The sequence below is a fragment of the Periplaneta americana genome, chromosome 7 (genome assembly GCF_040183065.1).
Source record: "Periplaneta americana isolate PAMFEO1 chromosome 7, P.americana_PAMFEO1_priV1, whole genome shotgun sequence".
NCBI lineage: Eukaryota > Metazoa > Arthropoda > Insecta > Blattodea > Blattidae > Periplaneta > Periplaneta americana.
The window spans coordinates 44,280,270-44,307,479 of NC_091123.1; positions in this window are offsets into that span (position 1 = coordinate 44,280,270).

A 27,210-nucleotide genomic window follows, 5' to 3' on the forward strand; every position below is an offset into this window, starting at 1 on the left:
CCCGAGGGCAGATCCAGCATTCTCTAGTCTTGCCTTCCTCTTTGTCTCCGCAAATGATCCATATATCTTAATGTCTATCATCTTATATTTTCTTCTGCCCCAAACTCTTCTCCCGTTCACCATTCCTTCTAGTGCATCCTTCAGTAGGCAGTTTCTTCGCAGCCAGTGACCCAGCCAATTCCTTTTCCTCCTCCTGATCAGTTTCAGCATCATTCTTTCTCTATCCACTCTTTCCAACACAGCTTCGTTTCTCACTCAGTCTGTCCATTTCACACTCTCCATCCTTCTCCATATCCACATTCCAAATGCTTCTATTCGCTTCTCTTCACTTCTTAGTAATGTCCATGTTTCTGCCCCATACAATGCCACACTCCACATAAAGAACTTCACTAGTCTCTTCCTTAGTTCTTTGTTCAGAGATCCGCAGAAGATGCTCCTTTTTCTATTAAAAGCTTCCTTTGCCATTGCTATTCTCCTTTTGACTTCTTGGCAGCAGTTCATGTTACTGCTTATAGTACACCCCACGTATTTGAAGCTGTCCACTTGCTCTACTGCCTCATTTAGAATTCGCAAGTTTACTTTCTTTATTTTTCTTCCTATGACAATGGTTTTCGTCTTGTTGGCATTTATCTTCATTCTATACTGCTCACAGCTGTTATTTAGTTCCAGTAGTTTATCCCTTAGTATCATCTAACAACGCCATATCCGCAAATTTTAAACACTTTACTCCTCTTCCTCCTACTATCACTCTTCCCATGTTCTGAAAACAGTTCTTCACTACATTCTCCAAGTAGATGTTGGACAGGGTAGATGATAAAGAACATCCTTGTCGTATTCTTCTCCCTACTTCACTTGCTTCTAACATTTCTTCTCCCTACTTCACTTGCTTCTAACATTTCTTCTCCCTACTTCACTTGCTTCTAACATTTCTTCTCCCTACTTCACTTGCTTCTAACATTTCTTCTCCCTACTTCACTTGCTTCTAACATTTCTTCTCCCTACTTCACTTGCTTCTAACATTTCTTCTCCCTACTTTCACTTGCTTCTAACATTTCTTCTCCTTTGACTCGTTGTTTCATTTATAGTTTACTCAAAAGCCTTCTCTTTTTCCAATCCACGCAAATTTTCTTTAGGATCCCCATCAGTTTGTTACAATCCACGATTCAGTTATTCTAATTTTATATGGGATTCAGTCCAGGACACAAATATAAAGCTCTTTTCTAGATAACAACGTAATCATTTTTAAGTGAAAATAAACAATACTAGAATGTTACTAGTTTTAACAAACTTCACAATCCTTCCATAGCAAGTTCCATTGCAAGTTATTGTTACACTCCAACATTCTAAATATCAATGGTGGTGGTGGTGGTGGGGATAACATTTTTATGTACTAAAATATATAATAAGAAAACAATGTCAGTACTAGGTCGTGCAAAGAAATCCTAGCCGTAAACAAATCTCAAACCAGTATTATATCCTTTTTTCTCTTTTCATTTCAAAACATAGAAATAAAAGTTTTGAAGTCAGACGATTCCTTTTCAGAGTGGCTGTTGCTCCTGCCTTGGAGAACATTAATACAGTAGTCTCAGTCTCACGTTCGCATACGTTGCATTTTGAATTTGGTACTGCATATTAAACAGTTTGAATTAGAATGCTAGACCAGCCAATCAGAGAAAGGCATTGATTGGATTGGGTATTTCAAGGTTGCACAATTATGTATTTTGTATTTATTTATTTGTATTTATTTATTTAATAATAACATATACATAAAAAACGTTACATTAAAATACCCCGAAAGAGCAAAGCTCGTGTTCGGGGACAGTTCCGTTACATAGATACACATACTTTGTAGACAAAATACTTAAGAAAAAAGCTTACATAAAGATTGTAATAAAATTAGTAAATAATAATACTAATAATAACTGAGTGAAAAAAGGGACGATGTTTAGATTGATGGATTAATATTAAATTATTATTAGTAGTATAATTAGTGCAGGTCATGTTGATATAGTAACCAAGATAAAATAGAAAATACACTTAGGATAGAAATAAACTTGTTTTACAATACGTGGTACATAATATATATAAATACAGGGAAGTCTGTCATATAAATTTTTTAATTCTGGATCTGAAAATTTCATTGCTAAAAGTAGTCAATTCTGGATGAAATTTTATTATCGAATTATATAGCCGTGGACCATAATTTGTACTGTGTAGTAAAGCAGCAGATGTGAAATATTTAGGTTAAACTAATTTAAGAATTTCATTTCGTCTCGTATTATGAGCATGTGGCTGAGCTACAAATTTCGTTCTATTTTTATGATAGAATTTTTTTAAAGAGTATTTATAAATTTGGTCAATTCTAAAAACATTCAATTCAGAATGGATCAAATTTGTTGGATAATCCAGTCGCCTTTTCAAACAAATTTTGATTTTACGTTTTTGCAACATAATTAGAGGAAAAAGAGCAGTTTTTGTAATGCCTCCCCATCCAATTATACAATTGCTCATTTTCATTAGCGCCATCTCTCAGGGAATTATCGGAGTTAACTAGTGTGGATTTTGTTGTTCATAATAATTCCACAAAAACAAAAGCAAGTATAAAAAAAAACCGATAAATTCATGAGAAAACCGATATATTATACGATATATTGAATCAAAATTTCGATATCAATATATCGATATATGGAAACGAAAATATCGGTATTTCGTAAAAACCGATATATCGTTCCCATCTCTAATTACAAGTTGAGGTGACCACCTCTGTGGTGTAGGGGTCACCATGCTGGTCTCTTACGGAGAGGGCCCAGGTTCGATTCCCGGTCGGGTTGAATTTCCTGGTTGAGGTGTTTCAGGGTTTTTCCTCAACCGTAAGGCAAATGCCAGGAAATTCGGGCCGCAACATCCCTGGAAATCATCGGCCTCATTCATCACCGAAATCATATTCATAACAAATCAGTAATATAATATATACAATCGCCATCTAGTTCACATCACATCACAACAATAGAACCAGTCTCAACAATAGTACACAGTAGAGATGGGAAAAGTTATTTTCTCGTAACAGTTCCAACTGTTCCAGTTCCACGAAAATACTAGGTTCCAAATAACAGTTCCAAAATAACAGTTCCACCTAGTGATGGGTATACAACCGGCTCTTAGGCGCGAGTCGTTCAAAAGAGTCAGTTCGTTCGCGAGCTGGTTGACAGCTCCTTCGTTCGCGAGCTGGTTGCCAGCTCGTTCGTTCACGAGAGGCTAGACAGCTCGCGAACGACATCGTTCAAGAACTGGTTGCGTAACATATCGAAACTGTCAATAATAGTGTAATGTATGACATTAGGAATCAGAAGGATAACAGGGACAATATTATTATGTTAAATAAAATAGATGAAAAAACAAAGCCTGCAACATAAACGTTATACAGTGTTATACGTATATTTTTCTACACACAGATCAGCTGATAGAAAGCCGTTTAATCAGTGGCGGCTGATTGACTGAGGCAAGTGAGGCCGGGCCTCAGTCACTTGGCTTAACAGAAATCAAATTTTGTGTTTTTATATAATGTATTAGTTATTTGAATGAAGCATCGCTGTAGAAGCATTTTAAAACTTTGTGATGTATATAGACCTGTTTTGCAGTAAAATTTACTCCTGAGGCCAGAATCGCTCGTGCCGGGTCTGGCTTGTGATGTATATAGACCTGTTTTGCAGTAAAATTTGTTCCTGAGGCCAGAATCGTTCGTGCCGGGTCTGTCTTCTGAATTTTCTGTATTTTCGCGGGGTTTGAGCTTGCGCTTAAAACGTTGTAGCCAAGGCACAATTTGTCTGGCCTCGTGGCCTGGTCAGGTTTCACTCCTCACATCCATGGGCCGGCCTCAAGGCAGTGGCGAAGCCAGTTTTTAAAGAGTGGGTAGGCAGAAAGTCTTACCTTAAATTTTCTGTACAATAGTTCCAAACGGCGAGTTTTCTTGGTGGCAAAATTGTCAATGACACGATCCTTGAACATCTGGTCACTCATCAGTTCTTTCACTAGCTTTTTCTCAATGGCAATGGTACTGAGACAGCTGAGTCTTTCATTGATCAAAATTACGCAAGTATGTTTTTATTCTTTTCAAAGTACTCATACTCCTTTCAGAAGACTGTGGTCACAGGAAACATTAAAAACAAACGAACTAATTTGAACACTTCCACATATACACTTTCCAGGCCATTTAGGACAATAATATATAATCTAAAAGTCTTTGAAGGGAAAATAATACAAAAATGATCTTCACTCACTCATTATTTCGGGCACATTCTAGTAAACTCACACTTAATTCTAACAACAAAAATGGTCTTGAGTAACTTTTGCGCCGACTAAATCAAAAGGAGCATTTCCCACTAAAGCAGCGTTGCCAACAGTGTTTGTGATATAAAGTCCTTAAACAGCAGTAAAAATTCACTATAAATATGCTATCAATGGAGAAAATTTGTACTCCTGTCGCTAAGAGGGCTTTAAAAACTCGCTAAATTAACAAAAAAATAATACAATACAAAACTTTCATCTATGTTGCCGCTGAAAATTAGTTAAAAATAGCTAGATCTAGCTACCATAAATTGGCAACACTATAACTGCAAGCGAGAAAAAGTCTGAATATTCTTTGTTGGTCACTGTGGTTGGTCGTGAGACATGCCTCCTTGCGACGTGGAGGGGGTTGCTAGTAATTCAAACAACCTCACGCCTTTTTCCGTCACCTCCAATCCCTGCCGTAAAGCCAAAGCCTGTTGAAGTGGCAGAAGAGGCAAGCGAGAAATTGTCTCACTCGCAGATGCCCATCACCCTGGCCGAGCACAACAGATTTTGTAGTTGACATGTGCCGATGAGCGAAGAATCCTGTATAAACTGCTGATTTTCTCAATCACAACAATTATTACGGTCGAGAAATTTATGTTAGTAGGCTTGTTTGTAATTCTTTATCTTGAGGTTTTTTCTGGGTAGGCATTGCCTCAATTGCCTCCACGTAGCTTCGCCACTGCCTCAAGGGTAGAGTGGGGTGGGAATAGCAATGGTGACTTGTCTTCCTAAATAGGTCATAACACAAATTCCAGCTCTTTGGCAGGCAGAGACCCACACTATTCCCTCCCCTTATGTCTCAGTTTATGACTTAAGCGAGGGTGTTGCACTATTGTAATTCGTAGTACAGTAGTGAATCTGGGCCAATGTTGTTATGTATTTCGGGAAAATATAAACAGAAACAAATGCGAGAAATAATGCTGGTGTAGTTAATTCATTGTTAAAGTGTCCTTTTTCAAGAAGAAATAATATTGAAAGAAATGAAGTTTCAAATAGAGAGAGAGACTACCGAGATACCTACTACATCACTGACAATTTTTCTGACAGATAATCTTAAAACGCGAGTTTCTATTGCATCCTGGTATGGGCAATATAAATGGTTAAGTGGTAATGTGGTGTAAAATAAACCTCTCTGTTGGCCTTGTTCGTTGCTGTCAAGGGGAAAAAAAATAAAAAGAACAGAAAGGAGGGGATTTTCAACACATAATGTGGGTTGCTTCATCACACTGAAACAATCACTGAAACTCACAGCATAACAGATTATTTGGTGAGTGACATTATTTTTCATCAATAGTAGGCTAATAATAATAATAATAATAATAATAATAATAATAATAATAATAATAATACGGTAATAATGATATTAATAATATAACATAAATTAATATCATAAATAAACATTTCCTATCGGAGGCACTTACCTAGTTGCATCTGGCCTCACCGAGGATTTCGATCACCGGCAGCTACTGCGCGTAATATTAGTTCCACATCCGTCCGCTACTGGCGTATGGCGCGGTCTCACCTTCTCTGTCTTTCTCAAAGTAACTACAGATGTCACGTGATCATGCAGTGAATGCCATTGGTTATTCGAGAGCGGGAGTCGTGAGACGAGCTGTGAGCTGGTTGAGAGTCGCGAGCTGAAGGAACTGGAAGTGCCTCGCGAACGACCAGCTCTCAACAAGCGAGCTAGCTCGAAGGAGAGAGTCGTTCAAAAGAGTCGCGAACGACCCATCACTAGTACCACCATATATTATATAGCCTACGCCGAAGTTCGCTCCACAGCACTGGATCGGATCCCTCTCCTCCAGTGTTTTCCCTTTGTGGCCTGACTCCATGTTGTTACCATAACAGATAAATTCTGTAGGATCATAAATTAATTTTTACATATATATAATATGCAGGGCGTTTCAAAAATACGGGGCATAATTTCAGGTATGTATTTCCCACATGTAGATAAACAAAATAGTTAATTACAACATGTGTCCGGAAATGCTTCATTTCCGAGTTATGGCCTTCACAACATTGAAATTCACCGGAACGTTTTTCTTTCCGCAGGTCGTTGTCATTACAGAAGATGTTCAAAATGTCCACCTTCTGCTTGAATACAGACCTCACATGGATGTCTCATTGACCTGCGAACACGATCCCAAACTCCAGGAGTATTGCGTATGTCCTCAGAACATGCCACAATTCGATTCCGAAGGGATTCCAAATCAGGCACCGGAGACGAATAAACCAATGATTTTAAATGACCCCACAAGTAGAAATCGAGAGGGTTCAGATCAGGTGAGCGTGGAGGCCAAGCAATTGGGCTACCTCTACCTATCAATCGATCAGGAAACCTTCGATCCAAGTACCGGCGAGCCGTACGACTGAAGTGTGCAGGAGCGCCATCATGCAAAGAAGTGAATGTGTTGACGATTGATCAGAGGAGTGTCTTCTAAAACATGAGGTATGGTTCCGGTGAATTTCAATGTTGTGAAGGCCATAACTGGGAAATAAAGCATTTCCGGACACATGTTGTAATGAACTATTTTGATTGTCTACATGTGGGAAATACATACCTGAAATTATGCCCCGTATTTTTGAAACACTCTGTATATATATAATTTGGAAACTGCACCAAAATAAAACACACCAGGAATGAACGAAACTCCTCCAGAGTCAAGTTCCTAAATTCAGTTCTGTCATTCTGTGAAGCGTGCGACACAATTTATTTATGTTAAAACCCTTTAGTCAAAGTAGTTTATGCAAACATTTGGGTAAAAAAGGCAAAATTATATTGTTTCTTTATGTCAATTCTTTTACAGTGCACTTACCACACTTGTATCGCAATGCACTACTATGGCACAAGTTATGTCGTCATAATAGAAGTCATGACATGTTAGCAGTTGGCATGATATTTTCTGGCTCTGGTATAATAATGTGGCATATTATAAACGATGTTCACTAACGATAAAGACTATTTATAATGTTTATGTACAAAAAACATTTTTTCGATGTGAAGGCTATTAAAAATGTAGCTACATTTGTCTATAAAAGTACGTAATATATAGCAAGTTCTATTAGTAACAAGGGGGGCCAGAGGGGTAATAAGTGGACTCGAGGACACAGTCTGCTGATGGCTATGTGGCATTTAAAAAGTCGAGTAGCCATTCATTCCTACCAAGTCCGATGTGTGCTTGTCCTCGTCATTACCCCTGGGTCATTTCATGCAAAAAAGTATGCTTTTGAACCATGATGTCTCAAAAGTTAAAAATATTGTGGTAGGCTATTCTGTTTGTTCTAAATATGAATTTTTACGCAATACTATATTTATATCCTTCATAGTTTGGCAGCAATCAGCATTTAAAATATTGGTTTAGTAAAGAACACCGTTTCATTCATTGGAGTTTTCTTACTATGTAAAAGAAGATGGAAAAGTGATTTCAATGCAATTCGAAAGAGGAGAGCCTTGTTTATAAAATGCCTCAAAATGAAAAAAAAATGTATAATTTTTTAAGTAGTTACCCGCCGTAAAATAATTTTAAATAATATAGAACACAAAATGCAGTTCATTTTTACAGACGAAAAAACACGTGTTTAATTCTTTAGGGTATATTGATTCCACTGTGAAAATTTCAGAATATTGACTTAAATATCATATCAGTTTTTAATAAAAATAACTCACCGGAACAAAGGAGCTCAGCAGATAGACTCTCCCGTCGTACAGAATGTTGCGCGATCAAGGTCAGGAAGACGGACGTTTGAGATTACTCATCGTTACGAAGTCTCGCGAACGCTGCGACCGCCACACATAGCAAGCGATTTTAACCGTCGGAACAAAAATTAATAATTTTATTAATTTAATTATTCATAGGTTTTTTGAGATAACGTCATGAAACTTGAAAGATGGATTAAGAATAAGATTTTCTTCAATACGAATGAAATTCGCATGAATTTAAATTGGTGCATTCGAATATAAAACTATTTATTTTCTTCAATGAGGTGTTTTTATGAGCATCCTTTAATATTATTCGAATTAGTCTTTAAGGTATTAAAGTTGTTCAGGTTTACAGTGGCGTCTCTTTAGTTTCGATGACACTTCATATAGAGTGTCTAGAATATTTCAAGTTATGGATATCATGTAACTGCCACCTATTTTTCGGTCATCCGTATGACTAAAATATAAATGATATGGCGATCATACTTGGCAGATTAATTTATTTTCATAATGACGTTATTATATTAAAGGCCCAGAAAAATTAATGACATCACTGGCATATTCTTAAAATTTTGTATGGAACGACCCCCCTGGATATCGCTAAGACATGCAAGGGCGAAAAGCGAGTTCCTGGCGCTATAATTGAGAACCATCAACTAAGGGAGAAAATCTCAACAGAAAATCATCGGCCATCCAGAATTGGTGGCTGGCTGAGCTTTGAGCTGACAACCCCAACTTTTAGAAAAATTATTGTTACGAAATCCAAAGATGACGGACGGAATGATTTACGAAGACCCAGGATATGGCATAGAAAAGGATTCTAAAAGTATTGGAGTCCGTAACTGAACTGGTAGAGCAAAAAACAGAGAGGAATGGTGAAGACTTCTTGGGACAGCCAGGACTCTTGATGGGTTGTAGCGCTGATGGTGATGATTAATAAGAAGAATTAAATAAACACTTTTAGTTAAGAATGTCCATATGTTCCTTTCGTTTTGAGTTATGTTTTAAGCAAGTTTTGAAGTAATGCTCTAGAAAATGGAAGAGTGGAAAGGCTTATCTTTAAATTCTCGGAATCAGCAGCAGCGGACTATTATCGACTCCCACATCTGTCACCTGGGTGACAGAGCAATCTTCTAGCAACGACCGAGTCGGCATCAGTCACAAGTTCCTACAATGCGTCTTTGAAATCTAATCGTTCGCTGTTTTCTTTAAGATACTGTATTTGTTCAGTTGCTTGAGCACTTGGCACGAGTTGAACTTTATGGAGATCATTTAGTGTGTAAATAAAATACCTGTAATGAACTTCCCCGTTCAGTTGGTAAGGACATTGCCTTCGTGTTTAGCACACATGATCTTAAATCACGTTTAATTACCGCACCAAGATCATAAAATAAGAGAGATAAATAATGAAAAGAGTTGAGAAAAAAAATATTTTTACTGTAAGGTGAATTTTAGGTAATTCCAAAGCAAATCCTTGAACTCATCTCGCCAAATATCGTACAGTTACCATCTATTCCATAGATACTATTAAATCGCGCGGTTGATACTAGAGATGAGCTAAAACGATATTTTCAAGTATCTGTGACAACTGTGACTGTGACAATTAAATATCTGTAACTTCTATCGGTGATTTTGTCACACCGATATTTTATATCGATAAGTAAGCACAATATGCATGAATTACACTGATATTTTGTCACACCGATAAAAATTAACAGGAAATATTAAAGAACAATGAAATGTGAATACGATTTCTCGATTTCTCTATACACACCACTCATCAGTGATTTAATGGGAAAATCCAACAAATAAATTATGTACAAGTACCATTAACAAACAAATACCTCCGTAACTAAACAGTAACATGTCGAAAGTTAACCTCGTGTACCAAGAGGTTATATTGTAGATAGTGTGAATCATTTGATAATTTTTTTTTAAATGTAGTTGGGTATGGAGAAATTGCGGTTGTGTGATTATTCTAATCGTTTTAAAAATTTATCCTTTTTATTGTATATAATATATTGGATAAATTATTTTAAGTCGTGCATTAACATTATAATATTGAGTCATAGTTTAAAAATTAACGAAACATACTGTAAATATTCGGAAAAATATTGGAAAATAATTACAAAACAAAACAGTTGATCAGACAGGATTTTACATAAGATAAAGTACTGGTAACCATGGCATTATTATTATTTAAATCGTACCGCCAAATCGCTGTTATTGTATCATGCGCATGTGCAAACTGACTACGTAGAGGAGAAAATATCAGTCACAGAGTACTGAATACGGAGCAGATTTCGATAGCGATATTTTGTCACATATTTATCTGTGACAAAAAAATATCTGTGACAAAATATCGGTTTGTGAAATATCGGCCATCTCTAGTTGATACGGAGTCTTTAAATAATCAATTAAATCACAGTACACTTTTTGGGTTTTTAAGCGTGTGCTGGCACTTAACATCTTCAGCATTTCGGAACTGTACACTTCTATCTCTAGGACAAATTTGTATGATCTAAAGCAGTGGTCATCAGCACTGGCTGAAATGTGCAAAGGGTAAGCGGAGCCGTCCCGCGTGCCCCGTCGTGCAGCAGGAAGAGGTAGAGAGCATACCCGCTAGCAGCTGCGAAAGCTCCATCGTGCAGTGTGTTCTCCGCGGGCAAGAGACGCTAGCTCCAGGGTGCTCTGTGCTGATGACCGCTGATCTAAAGGGTAATAGGCATATACGCTGTCGGGTCCATTAGACTATGCGTGGTTAATCTAAACAACTTGATCGAAACGTTGGAGGTGCAAGGTGTTATACTCAAAAGCCTGCTTCTGAATGCAATCACCGTGAAAACCTAAAATCTTAAATCGATTCAATTTTAAATTTAAAATTATGACTGTCATAGACATGAAGAAGAAGGTTACACGAATTACAAACTGCATCGATTATTATAGAAGGAAATTAAAATAAAATTAATAGCAGTCATCATTGTGTTTATGATTATATCAGGATCAGATGTCGATTTTCTGGTTGATAAGCGGCTGCTCCCCCCCTCCCCCCTACAGAATTTGAGTTATTTCAGAGTCGCCATGATAGGTAATCATCCCGTCACTAAGTCCAGTGGCAAAACTCTTTCGAACCTTTTAACTTGTTCGTGCTCAAAGCTGCATTCTTCATTAATTGAAAGTATCGGTTTTAGAGAACCGGTGTCTTGCTGTCATCCTCCTCTTTTGGTAAATTTGCAGTAACATAGTTGAAAATTAATAATGAAGGAACTCCTCGCGATATTTCTCTTTTATGTAAACATGTAAATATAAATATTAATTCATTATTGTTATTATTTGCAACGTCATTCTGATCACCACTGTCATTTCACCGTAATTGTCATTGCAATCATAATAATAATAATAATAATAATAATAATAATAATAATAATAATAATAATAATTATTATATTATTATTATTATTATTACTACTACTACTACTACTACTACTACTACTACTACTACTACTACTACTACTACTACTACTACTACTACTACTACTACTACTACGATCATTGCCCTTATAATTGTAGACTAGGCCTTTTTTATTTTTATAATTATTGCACCTTTTATCGTCTTGTTTCCACATCGTTAGGCCCATTGTCTTTGTCTTCATTGCTTCTTCATCCTCGTTTTATTTATCCATGTCATTGCCATTGTCTTTGTCTTTTCCATCGTCATCGTCTTTGTTACTACCATTATCTTTGTCATCGTTACGTCTTTTTCATCGTAAATGTCTTTGTCATTCATTCATTCATTCATTCATTCCATAGATCTTACATGAGCAATGAAGCTTTAAGATGTGGAACAAGTCAAAATTTTACAATATTACAATTACAAGTTTTACAAATTTTTACAGTTTTACAATTTATTAATTTTCTACAATTTTTACAATTTTATGCAATTTTTTTACAATATTTTGGCGAGATGTAGTGAGATGAGGTGAGGTCCGAGGATTCGCCAAAATATTACCCGGCATTTGCCTTTTGGTTGGGGAAAACCTCGGAAAAGCCCAACCAGGTAATCAAATCAAAGGGGTTGATGCCGAGAACTCACCATAGACCATCCGGCTTCAGTCCCACGGCTGTGGAAAACCTCGGAAGAAACCAAAGACCAAAGGGGGATCCAACCCAATCTCGAACACAGCTCCGGATCAGCAGCCCAGCGAGTCTGCCGACTGAGCTACATCGATGGCTCTACTAAAAGTATACAATAAATAGCCAATAAGATTATTAAATTCACAAACGCAAACGATCATTCTGCCACTCTGCCATATATCTTTGTCATAGTTATTGTATTTGTTATTGTCATTGTCTTTGCCATCGTTATGTCTTTGTTATCGTCATTGTATTTGTCATAGTCATTATCTTTATCATAGTCATTATCTTTATCATAGTTATTATGTTTGTCTTCATTATTGTCGTTGTCATTATTGCCTTTCATCATTATTGGATTTGTGATCGTTGTTGCATTTGTCAACGTTATTGTATTTGTCAACTCATCATTATTGTCTTCGTCATCTTTAGATATTTGTTATCATTTATTTGTTATCGTTATTGTCTTTGTCACCTTTGTGTCTTTGTCGTTGTCAGTCTCTATCATTGTCTTTGTCTTTATCCTTGTCATTGTCTTTGTCGTCGTCATTGTCTTTTTCATTGTGAGTATTTCTCATCGCTAAGGCCTTGTCATTATCATTGTTTGGTAATCGTTACTTCTTTGTCATCGTTTTCATTGTCTTTAATATCTTTGTTATCGTTATTGTCTTTGCCACAGTTACTGTCTTTGTCATAGTTATGTCTTTGTTATCGTTATTATCTTTGTCGTCAATGTCTTGTAATCATTATTTTCTTTGTTGTAGTTATTGTCTTTGTCACCTTTATGTCTCTGTCATAGTTACATCGTTGTCATCGTTATTGTCTTCCTCATCGTCATGTACTTTGTCATCTTCATGTCTTTGTCACTGTCATTGTTTTTGTTATGACTGTAGTTACGTAGTTATTGTCTTCGTTATCGTCGTTGTTTTGTCATCGTTATTATCTTTGTCATCGTCATTGTCTTTGTCATCGTTATTGTCTTTGTAATCGTCATTGTCTTTTTCATCGTCATTGTCTTTGTAATCGTCATTGTCTTTCTCATCTTTATTGTCTTTGTCATCGTTATTGTCTTTGTAATCGTCATTGTCTTTGTAATCGTCATTGTCTTTGTAATCGTCATTGTCTTTGTCATCGTTATTGTCTTTGTAATCGTCATTGTCTTTTTCATCGTCATCGTAATTGTCTTTGTCATCGTTGCCTTTATGATCGTTAATGTCTTTTTCATCGTTATTGTCTTTTTCATCGTTATTGTCTTTTTCATCGTTATTGTCTTTTTCATCGTTATTGTCTTTTTCATCGTTATTGTCTTTTTCATCGTTATTGTCTTTGTCATTGTCTTTGTCATCGTTGTCTTTATGATCGTTATTGTCTTTGTCATCGTTATTGTCTTTGTCATCGTTGTCTTTATGATCGTTATTGTCTTTGTCATCGTTATTGTCTTTGTCATCGTCATTGTCTTTGTCATCGTCATTGTCTTTGTCATCGTCATTGTCTTTGTAATCGTTATTGTCTTTGTAATCATCATTGTCTTTTTCATCGTCATTGTCTTTGTCATCGTCATTGTCTTTGTCATCGTTATTGTCTTTGTAATCGTTATTGTCTTTGTCATCGTTGTCTTTATGATCGTTATTATCTTCGTCATCGTTATTGTCTTTGTCATCGTTGTCTTTATCATCGTTATTGTCTTTTCCATCGTCATTGTTTTTTTCATCGTTATTGTCTTTGTCATCGTTATTGTCTTTGTCATCGTTGCCTTTATGATCGTTATTGTCTTTTTCATCGTTATTGTCTTTGTCATCGTTATTGTCTTTGTCTTCGTTGTCTTTATGATCGTCTTGTCTTTTTTCAGCGTCATTGTCTTTGTCATCGTTATTGTCTTTCTCATTGTATTGTCTTTGTCATCGTCATTGTCTTTATCATAGTTATTCTATTTATCATCGTTATGTATTTGTCATCGTTATTGTCTTCGTCATCATCATGTACTTTATCATTTTCATGTCTTTGTCATCGTTGTTATGTTCATCGTTATCTGTCATCGTTAATTATCTTTGTCATCGTCGTTGTTTTGTTCATCGTTATCTGTCATCGTTAATTATTTTTGTCATCGTCGTTGTTTTGTTCATCGTTATTTAAGCCATCGTTAATTATCTTTGTCATCATTATTGTCAAATCCAACTACGAAGATAACATACATATGTTTTCAGTACGACAATTATACCAAAACGAACACTCCGACTACGATCATGAAATTCAGTAAGAAAGAATATTACCTTGCGTGGCTCAGTGGTCAGACCTTCAGCCTGACACGCAGGTGGTTCGGGTTCAAGTTCCAGTCAGGCCTGGGATATTTAATTAAAAATCCATAGCGGCAGTTGTGGCGGAGAAGTTCGTAGTTGGGGTTTTTTCTCGGGGTTCTCCCGGTTCCCCATATTAGGCATCTACATCATTCCGTCAACTTTTCTCCATTTCGTCATCATTCCATAGCATTCCCCAAACGCCGGCTGGCGACACACGGAGGGGGCTGGTCTAGGAACGAGTGGGGTTGCCTGCTCGAAACCTGGGTACGCAGCGAACTTTAGTATAGTCAGCCTAGATTGAGAGTTAGCGTAATAGATCTTGAAAGGTCGCAGTGCTGGATAGTAGTGTCCCATTCCCGAAATTCCATTTCATTTCCGCCCCTGAGCACGAGTTCTACTCTTTCAGGGGCGAGCTAAAGTTTCTCTGTATATTTTATATTTTATGTTACAATTATTAGCAAAATAAATAAATAAATAAAATTCCAGGAAAGAATATGGGATCTGGATATCTATTTTACGTGTGGAGTCATGAGACGTCATGGAACCATGAACAAGCTGTCGTCATCGCAAATAACATTGGTATCTCTATATAACAGAGTGTTTCAATCATTTATTCTTTTATGCTCGACCATGCTGAAATGTAGTAATTATACACCTGGTAGTAGCCCTTTAATGCACCTCATTAAAGTACACCTATTCATTATAGTTCAGTTGTTCAGCCAATGAGAAATCACCATTGTACCGTTATAAAACCGCAAGTATCGATTATTCTCGGATATGCAATCCAAAGACAATTAGCGAAACGTCACGGAGGCTGGAAATCCAATACTGTCGCAGAAGGTTATGTTCCGTTACTATAATAATTAGCGTTAATTGTAAATAATATTCAAATAAATTCAATTTATCATCTCGTTTTTCAATTCTAAATCAATTTCCAGGTTATATCAAGATTAATGTTCATGTTATTCTCTAGATTATATCAAGGTCAATGACACATTCGTTCCTCGGAAAAAAATCAATACTTTCGCGTCTGCGCACATCTCACAATTTAGAAGGTCAGTTCCGCTCCTCACTTCGACAACCATAACATGAATACTTATGAATAATTTCAAGTTAGAAATACGGTCGAGCATAAAGAGTCGTATGAAACTTGCCTATAATGGTAATTAAGACGCTCGCTTGCGCTCGTTTCATAAACAAACATACTCGCGTCTTAATTACTACCATTATAGGCTCGTTACATAATGTACTATTACGAAACATTTCTCTTTGCTGAATTGTTCTGAAAGAATTATTTCCCCACATCTAACACAGCATAATTTTAGCCATAAACAGTGATACAATTTTCCTACAGTAGTTATAAGCGATAAACATAATGGGGACAAATAGGAACGCTTTACCTCACAAAGATTACACGTACAATGAGAATTATAATCGCGACTCTGTTATTCCCGGCGTGACTCCTCTTTGATTACGTCGTAGGAAGTCAAGGCTCTATAAAGTCTAGGTAGGTAGTATCGTTCGCCATTTTTGTTCTTTCGTTGCCGAGCTATCAGACGAGGTATCTATTTGCCACACCGTTAAACATTATCATGTCGTAGCTCCTATGATAATAAATCAAGCGCACTGTAATTCAGCAAATAATTCAGCGGCAAATAACGTCCTCGTGTGTTTTCTGCGAACGCCAACGAAAGAGCCAAAATGGCGGGCGATTATATTAAGTATTTATCCAGCCTAGGAAATGCTTTACATCTTCATCAGCGAATCACAAGACGCACACGTTTAAATGTAGCCGACCTGCAAAGTGATTGGCTGCCGAAAATTAGAGCGACGGAACTATAGCGTAATAGATCTTGAAAGGTCGCAGTGCTGGATCGTAGTGTCCCATTCCCGAAATTCCATTTCATTCCAGGAAAGAATATTGGATCTGGATACCTATTTTACGTGTGGAGTCATGAGACGGCATGGAACCATGAACAAGCTGTCGTCTTCGTAAATTACATTGGTATCTCTAAATAACAGGGTGTTTGGATCGTTTATTTTTTTACGAAACATTTCTCTTTGAGGAATTGTTCTGAAAGAACTACTCGGTCATTATTTCCCCATATCTAACACAGCATAATTTTAGCCACAAACAGTGATGCAATTATCCTACAGTAGTGCTAAGCGATAAACATAATGGGGACAAATAGGAACGCTTTACCTCATAAAGATTATACGTATAATGAGAGTTAGTTTGTGGATTTTTTGAAGTTGCAACCAGTAGGACTCAGAAGTGGGAATGTGAGCGAAAGCGAAGAGGATTCGCTCTATTAATCAAAATTATCTAGCAGTAAAGACGGTGAAATGTAGGTTTTTAATTCTGAATAAAGCCTGTGATTTGTAACAACACATGAGCTTGTATCGTATTTATCTGCAAGCCCTAACCGTGCCGAGATGGTGGGGTAACAATGTTATATATGGGATTTGTTTTTTCCAGGATAGGAGGGGAATTTGCGGCGCCGATAGCTTAATCAATTATATCCCGACCAAATGCAATACAGATTAGTTATACAAACACGTGTTCCGCCTGTAACTATTTGCTTCGACCCTCCCGCAATCCCCTTCACCTGTAGCTCTGCTCTCTACACGGAGCAAGAGTGGCTTAAGTTCTGTGACTTGTGAGGGACACCGTTCGACTGTTGAATATGTAACGTTCCCTTCCAGAACAGAGATGTTTACAACTGCGTTTATATACAGGGACATAATTTTATTTTTACTTCAATTTTTATTGTACCTGAGTTTTTGAATATACTTCACTCCCACCCCTTCTACTAATGAAGTTCAACCGTTTTTATTGGGTTATTTTACGACGCTGTATCAACATCTAGGTTATTTAGCGTCTGAATGAAATTAAGGTGATAATGCCGGTGAAATGAGTCCGGGGTCCAGCACCGAAAGTTACCCAGCATTAGCTCATATTGGGTTGAGGGAAAACCCCGGAAAAAACTTCAACCAGGTAACTTGTCCCGACCGGAATTCGAACCCGGGCCACCTGGTTTCGCGGCCAGACGCGCTGACCGTTACTCCACAGGTGTGGACAGTTCAAGCGTTCTCCACACAGATCCAAGACCGCATATACAGTCATAGTAGCCTTACGGTCACAGTAAACAGTACGTTCCAAAAATATGTTCACGTTTTCCAGTGACGAAAGAGCTTTCAATATTGAATCATTTTCGCACAGGTACTGTCGTCCATTTGCCTACGTCGTATCCTGGTTTCCCTCACCAGCTTTTATTCGCCAGCTAGTGGGGCTGGGCTGTCTTAGCTCTTTTCTGAGAACATTAATTTCTGTCAGGAATTGGACGTCTACATAATATTATACAACTTTTAAAATAACTTAAATAAAAGAGCCTCGTTAAGTAATTAACTGTCACGTGATTTCCTCCCTTTCTACGACCCTACGACATAACCACTTGGACGGACAGTAGTTAGTATGTCTGAGTAATTTTATCTTTTCGGATCGGGCAGAAGTGAAGATTGAATTTACAGTACGTAAGATATTCTTTAATAGAGTAGGTACAGAATTATTTCAACGTGAGTTACTAGTACTAAGAACGAAACTGGTAATTGGGATTAGGTACAATAGTTTATAGTGCGATGATATGTACATTAGAACTGAAGCCTGTATCGAAATGAAAGGCCACAATTAAAAAAAAATGTGTTTAAATATCCATATTATGATTATTTTTCAATTTAACTTCATTCTCTATATTGTACGCTAATGTGCTGTAGACAAATATATACTGCATAATGAATACTTACACATGGACAGCTCAGTTCGTGAGTAAAAACACTCATTGTTAATACTGTACTGTATTTTGATTAAAAAAAAAAAACCTAATGAAAATGATCAAACTGAAAGACGTAATATTTCCTAGTTTACGTAAATGGATGAACTACTTTTCTTCCCTCCTATACCTAGTAAAGTGATTTGTTTATATATTACGCCAGTATCATCGAACTCCAGTCGTGGAAGGGGGTAGCAAACGGCGCACAGTGGGGTATTTGCATCAAAAAGTTGGCCAAAAGTCGATATTGTCAATGTTGTCCCACCCCTGAAATTCTTGCCGCCTGAAAGAAGTAAATAGGGGGGGAGCAATAAAATAAAAGTTTGTGTTTCATCTACTTGATCATGTGGCCGTCAGCGCAGTCCAAAGTTGAGTGTTTGTGACACTATACATGTATCGTCTTGGCGCTCTGCGCAAGTTCACAAGTTATTATTGTTTTTCTACGTTTCAAAGGCACAGCATGTCCTGTTACAAGATGGATCCTTCTCAGCAAGGTATGTACTTCACTTTTGAGCGATTTTTATGCTTATATAAAGTGTTTTTAAGAAGTTATTTCGGTTAGAAAACCATCTATATTTCAGTATTTTTTTTTTTTTCACGAACGTAAATTTTCGTTTAATGATTTAGTCCACTTCAGGGTGAGTTTATTCTTGTATTATTACAAAGACTAGATCTCTGGGTATGTAATAGAAAATAAATTGGCTGCAACTTCGTGCTAATTTTATATTTTATACATTTTTGTTACGAACACTAATTTTCAATTTTTTAATCCGCTACAAATAAATATTTTTTTTCTTTTACTAGGGCCATCTACAATGAAATTTTTGTTAAGGAAACAGTTATATGATATACAAGAGCAAAAAAACTGTGATATCAAGGAAAAATTGGAATATCTAGAAAAAATCGTGTTAATGCAAGAGAATTGTTCAGAGGAATAAGTTAACGCTGTTAAACATACATTTTCGTATGTGAAAGAAGAGTTAAAAAATGAGATGGTTGAATGCACACAGAAAAGATTATTTATTCAGAAAAAAGAATGAAAGCTGACTTCAAGGGACCTTGGAGTTAGGCCTACCAAAAGCAAGACAATGGCTACGACGTGATCGAGACGGCCCACAAAATTCTTTCAGCGACTCTAGTGAACGAAGTAAAAGAAGGAAGACACAAGGACTTAGATAAATAGTAAACACTGAGAAATTAATTTTTGGCACCCAGATATTGTTGCGAGCCTCTGGAAAACCCCACGCACCAAAAGTTAAGGAAATTACTAAATCTCCTAAGTGAGCCACAAAATACAGTAAGGCGTACTCCAGCATTTCACAAGAAAAAAAGAGGCCAGTTTTATCTCCACAAGCTCTTTCTATGTTTGTGGAAGCTGGTAATTTACTTTGTCACCTGCTATTTATGTGCCTTATTCTGCCTTCATTATCTGTTCTACTATTAAATAATACACATTAACTGTAATTTTAGAAGTTGTATCAAGTGGACATAAAGTTGATATTTAGAAATTCTCTGCTTACGCCACGGATATAGCAAATCTATATGTTAAGCTGTATACCGGGGACAGAACATCTAGAAGCTTGGAGACGGTTACTTTTAAGCGGTCCGACCACCCCCTCCTGCCGCACTAGGAGGTACGGTACCATTCAGCTGCAAAACATTTTCTGAACAGAAGTTTTGTATTGTGAGACCGCAGCGGATCAGTGAAAGTAAGTGGTCAACGTTTTCAGTTTGTTGTGCAACGAACAATTCTGCTGTGTGTGGGTTCTTCTGTAGTGACGTCACTGAAGCCTCTAGTTATTCTGTCCCCGGTATAATCGTGGCATCCGATGATTTCCACAATGCATAAGATTTTAATTCACGGCCCAGCTATAATTGAAAATGCTCATTTAAGAATTGGGCAACTGTCAACTGTCAGCAGCTGAAGCTAGGAATAAGCACTTCCGTTCCTACCGCCAGAATTATGATAGAAAGTAGCCTAATTATAATTAACAGGCTGCTGCTTAGCCAGATTTCTTCGGGACGCAACTATTCCATGTCCCTTCCGCTACCTGATTTCTTCGGGGCGCAATTATGCCATGCGTAGGCCTCCCAATTGACCGCAGGGCGCAACTATGCCATACCGCTTTTCACAGAGGTCAGCAGAAGATGCTCCTTTTTCTATTAAAAGCTTCCTTGGCCATTGCTATTTTCCTTTTGACTTCTTGGCAGCAGCTCATGTTACTTCTTACAGTAACACTCCAAGTATCTGAAGCTGTCCACTTGCTCTACTGCCTCATTTAGAATTCGCAAGTTTATCTTATTTATTTTCCTTCATATTGCAATACTCTTCGTCTTATTTGCATTTATCTTCATCCCATACTGCTCACAGCTGTCATTTAGCTCCAGTAGCATATCCTTTAGTACCATTTCCTCTTCTGCTAACGTCGTCATTTCATCAGCAAATCTTAAGCACTTTATTCTTCTTTCTCCTACTATTACTCCTCCCATGTTCTGAAAATAGTAGTAATAATAATAGACCTAATAATAATAATAATAATAATAATAATAATAATAATAATAATAATAATAATAATAATGAAGTTGAATGGATGCCAAATCTCCGCAAGACAATGACGTAGAAAATATGGGTGTAGGACCGAATCCACAGCCTTGAATCCTCCCGAACACTAAAGGATTCCTAAGGGTCATAGCCCTGAATCTTCTCGAACACTAAAGGGTTCTTACGGGGCATAACCCTGAATCCTCCCGGGCAATGCAGTCAGAATATCTTAATTCCTGACAACACACGTATTTTCTGTTAACATCAAACGAAAATGAATGAAATTCGACTATCTAAATTTTGACTAGTGTTTCGTCTTCCAGTTCAATCAGCGTTACCCAGGGTGCACCGCGAGGAGACGAACTTGCTCACACCCCATAAGTTTCCACATTCATATTATTCGTTATTATTTTTTTACATGTTCGTCTTTAGTATCGTCTTTCTCACAAACTTTCACATTTAACTTTAATTATATGAGACGAGTTTTACATATTTCATTCTTGAACTTTCTCCAGCTTTGAAGTTTTCTACTTGCTGTAATATGAAATGTAGTATTGACATATCCTTCTTCTTCTTTTTTTTTTGTTTGAAGAATTAATTGTTATTTTGGTATGCAGCTGAATTTGGTTCATTACTTCAAGAAGTATGTACTGTATAAGCCTAGATTACATACTTACTGTGGAAACTTTCACAAAAATTGGTAGTTCTCTGCCTACTGCAACTCAATTCTGCCCATACGAATGTACGTTTCAATTAGGCCTAGTCCACACCTATAGAGTAACGGTTAGCGCTTGTGGCTGCGAAACCAGGTGGCCCGGGTTCGAATCCCGGACGGGGCAAGTAATCTGATTGAGGGGTTTCTGGGTTTTTTCCTCAACCCAATATTAGCAAATGCTGTGTAACTATCGGTGCTGGACCCCGGACACATTTGACCAGCATTATCACCTTCATCTCATTTAAATAATCTGAGATGTTGATACAGCGTCGTTAAGTACAGTCCGCATTTCACGAGAAGATCCGAGCAAGGAATGCCAGTTTTTCCCCCACTCTTATAACCTACTCCCGACACGGAACCGGCCGGCCATTGACTGAGTCTTGTTTGTCCCAGCCGACCAATGACACCACTCCCATCCACCTGCTCCTTCAAGAACGCCGAGTTACTGGCTTACTCTCTCCTCTTACCCCGCAAGGACCATACTCCCCTCGCAGGGATCCTCTCGTGAAATTTGGACAGTAACCTACTAAAAAGTAGGCCTAAATAGTCACAAAATGTTTGTAGTTTTGCTGATCAAGCTTCATTGACATGAAGTCCTTAACAAAACAGTCACCAACCATATCAGGGTCCAAAATGGCAATCCAAATATGTAGGCTAAAAATTTTCCTATTTAATTTCTGGAGTGGTATGCAAGTCTCAAATTTTATATTTTTCGCCACCAACATTTTGTTAAATGAAATTTACATCCTTGGATTTTTACGTCAGTCCACATTTCACTTGCAGTTTTCATTATACTTTCTTCAAAGTCAGAAAAAAATTGATGACAGATATAATTTTAGCCCGAGTTTATTACATTTATCAAGAACTGTTGAAAAGACCTTATCGTATGATAGTTCTTCTTGCCCTTCAAGAGGAAAAAAACCATAATAATAATAATAATAATAATAATAATAATAATAATAATAATAATAATAATAATGATTTATTTAACCTGGCAGAGTTAAGGCCATACGGCCTTCTCTAACACTCAACCAGGAGTGAAACTGCGTTACAAAAAACACTACAAATTTACAAAGTACACTACAATTTTACACACAAAACTGAATAAGATAACAATAATAAAATGTAAACAACAAGTAGGTAAAAATCAGACATAATATATAACATACAGAAAGAAAGAAAAAAGCATAATAAAATGTGAACAGCAGGTCAAAATAAATGAGACATACAAAGTATAAAGTATAAAAAAATAAGACAATTATTGATAATAATGATAAGAATAGTAATAATAATAATGATAATGATAATGATAATAATAATACTAATAGTAATAATAAAATAGTGCAGTACAAAGCATATAATGAATACAATATTTTTAAGTACACATAGCAAGGAAAATTATGATTATATATAGCTCAACTTATCACATTATAGATATACCATTAGGCCTATCGGAAAATATGAAAACAAAAATATAAAATAAGTTAAATATTACTAGAACATGAAAAAAAATGTGAATACATGGAAACATGCAATACAACACGTCATAATAGTAAGTTCGTTTGGCAACTCGTCATAAGATAATTTTCTAAATTGGATCAATGTTCGGCAGCCCTTGACTTCAGGCGGCAGAGAGTTCCAGTGACCAGAGGGAGCAACAGTGAAAGATGAGGAATACAGAGATGATGTGTGAAGTGGAATTTCTAGCGTGTTATCGCGTTGTGATCGAGTATTAATATTATGATGGCGAGAGAGAGTATGAAAACGAGCGAATAAATAATAGGGGGTTGAAGTGTGCATAATTCGATATAAGAGAGAAAGTGAGTGCAGATTTCTCCTCTCATGTAACCTAAGCCATGATAACTTCTCGAAAGAAGGTGAGATATGATCGTAGTATCTAGCATTACAAATGAAGCGGACGCTTACATAGGAATGTAATGTTCGTTAACGAGCCCATGAATTGTAAATGGCTGACAAAAAGACTTGGTGCAACATTCCGTCTGAAATTGAAGTTAGGGGAGGGTACCGAGAAGGGCCGGGAGGATTCGGGGCTGCTACCTGCTTGGGCACCTGGAGTAAGGCAGGATTCGGTCCTTCGCCCGAAAATATTCCGTGTGTTAGCCTGGATTCGAATTCATTGCAATAGCTGACATGCAAAGTTAAATATTTTTGTTAGTCGTTACAAACAAAATCTCCGACATTACTATTAACCTAATTAATTTTCATAAGTGCACATTCTCTGTACTTCGAACTAGGACCAGCTGTGACCGTAAATAGCATAGAACGTGTGATTTATTAGCAGTATCCAGGTATATGAAAAGGGTTCATTTCATTAAGAAAGAAAAGACGGATGTTTTTGCGATGCTCAAATGTCTCCCATTTATAAGGCTCTTAATTGTGCGGAGTCCAGTTTAATTACCTCCGACTAGCGTCTGAATTTCTATGGCGTGTTGCATACCCACTAGGGGCATCTTTATCTTCATCTCTTTTAAATGCATTTTATCGTAAACCGTAACGTAACCATGTTCTTTTAAACATTTTGTTGAACGAAACGTGAAAGCAGGTATATATCTTGCTTTCTCGACACAGTTTCATAATATTATTGTTATTCTTAGAAGAAACAATGCTTATATCACTTCACTATTATTTTGGCAAGGAAACAGTACAAAATCCCAGATGGAAGCAGAATGGTAAGTCATGTTACTACTGCAAGAGGGAATTAAGTTCGTTGGCACCATTTTTATTTTCATAACCTACATTCACTTATGTCAATTGTTTTGTTAACGTTGTTCGATCACATTTTTACCGATGGGATCAAATGTATGTTTGTTGTCTAGTCAACTGTCCGAAGACAGTTCTAAACTTCACAAGTGATATCAACATGGCACCACTTATGAGGCAACTAGACCAGAAGATAATGGGGTAGAGTGACCAGTTCATTTCCCCCTCCATTGCATACATCGCCGATTAGCTACACATTACACTATTCAGACTTCAAAATCAAATGTAATCAGTTTCTGAAATCTGTAAAGTAAGTTTACGCATGTGGATGGAGACGATGACAAACGAATGGACGGAGCTTCTCAGGGCGGGAATGCATTGCAGGCTGCATCGGCTCACGGTCGCTAAGGGGTAAGATGCTCGTGGCAGAAGGTGTGGCAATTTATAGTCCGTTCCAGGAATCTGTAGAGTGACTTGGCACATGTGGGGGCCGAGTCTATCTGTGCCGGAGTGTATTGCGGGCAGCATCAGCTCGAGGCCGCTAAGGGGTAAGACGATCGTAGTAGAGAGTTCAGACAGAAATGATCTCCTCTCTGCAAGCGATTGGTAGTTTCGAACGAAACCAATGCCTCTCCCCCAAATCGGTCATTGGTCCTAGCCCTCCCACATACCACTTGCGCACAGGTCTTCTTTCGTCTTTCTACTCCACAGATTCCTGGGACGGACGTAGCAATGCTTTCTCCCAGAGCAATCATTGGATTGGCCACCTCCACTCACCACTTACGCAAAGGACTTGTTTCGTCTTCTATACTCTACAGATTCCAGAAACGGAGTATAGTTTGCTTTTCCAATAAAATAACACACAGCAATCTATAGTAATAAATTATACGGATAAAATGTTATAGTAAAACTTCTTTCACGTGTTTAGCACTTAGATATATGCGCTTCTCATCCTTAGGCCTATTCGTTTTTTTTTTCTGAGGTTTCGGCAAACTTTTTTCTATACTTTTTTTGTTATGCAAGTTTATTTATACACACTTTAATAACGTTGGTCATATCGCCACCTTGGTAGCTCAGTTATGAGGGCGCTGGATTACGACTGCTAACCCTAGCGCAGAATTTGGCGATGGCGGAGTTGTATTTAAAGTGAACAAAGTCAAAGATGTGAGAGTTTTTCCCGTAGTTCTTCCGTTTACCACCTTCATCTCATTCAGACGCTATATAACCACAGCAGTTGAGAAAGCGTCGTAAAATGAACACGTAAAGAAAATATATACCTCTATGTTAATTTAGTATTATTTGAAGAAAATGAAGATATAGACAATTCATTAGTATGAAAATCTGCAGTGATGGAGTTATTCAACAATATACCAACTGACAATTTGCAAAAAATTGAGATATTTGCACAAATCTGTTGCTGACTGGATTATTTAACTCAGAAAAAATCATATCTGCACTCTGTTGCCATTTATAAGCAAAAGTCGTTTATTGCATACAATTCATTTAGACAATTTAATTTACTTCGCGATATTAAATCAATTACTGATCTGTTATTAAAAATCGGTTGGCCTTTATTATTATTATTATTATTATTATTATTATTATTATTATTATTATTATTATTATTATTATTATTATTATTATTATTATAATGTTTTATTTTTGTAATAGTATGAATGTTACAATATTTCTTGTAGATGATGTTTGATAAATAACCAGATTACGTAAAGGATTAGTTCACCGTATCTAATGGTCAATATCTCGAATACAAATTTTGTTAGTTGATCTCTTATTGAATAACTCCGTCCAATTGTAACTGATTTTCAAATTGATATTGACAAGATAAAATATAGAGTATAGTTCCTATATAATAATCTACACATTAAGTCTAATGCACTACAGAAAAAATGAAATAGCCTATCATGCACAAAAAAAAAGAAAGATACAAAATTATTCGTATCCATATAGGCGTATGAAATACCATATGCACGTAAAATACATATAAGAAACTACTCACAGCCATCTATGACTGTTTTAGCAAATTGATGAAATGATTTCCATCTTACACAGTATATTTTGGTATAATTAAAATCTTGTGGTAAATTAAATGTAATAATTTTTATGCTGATTGTTCAATTAATTATGATTGGAAATGCCCTATTCTGAAGGAATCTACTCAAATGAAGTAATTAGGAATATTATTGACCAGCATTTAAGGTTGCATAGACATATTTCTTCTTTATGTAACAGACTTCGTAAAACAATTTATAGCTTAAATTTGTAATCTTCGCCCTTACATCCCTACAAATATTCTGCGATTAGTTTAAGCTATTTATGTTTCATTCAATATATCATCCAGTATGGTATAATCGGATGGGGAGAAGCAAGAAATTTTACACTTTTTCGGCTCATTTTGCTTCATTAGCTGATATTAAAAATTTGCTTAAACAAGTCAATTGATTATCCAACAAATATGATTTATTTCGATTTCAATGTTTTCCAGATTGAATAAATATATAAATATAGATTATTAAAATATCATCACATATATTGTCTGAAATATCTGTAGTGCTCGGGGAAAGTGGCACAATTCAAAAATGTTAATTTTACAGGAGAAGGAAAAAAACAGTCTTTACACTGGTTTATGTCGATTTCATTTTCCTCTATATGAATTATTGTAATGGGAGAAATACTTATGTCTCTTTTCCCAAGCTAGCAGATGTTCCGTAAGTTTTTAATAAATTAATAAAAAAAAATGTTTGTGGAAACTGACTTATGCTACTTTTCCCAAGCATTGCAGATACAAAGAACAACATGTTTATCCTATCAGAAGAATTTGACATGTACTTTAACTGAACCTAAATGTTACACAACTACTGGAATAAATCGTAGCCAGAGTTACGGGCCAAGGTTATACAACTCTATTTTGGTAATAAATC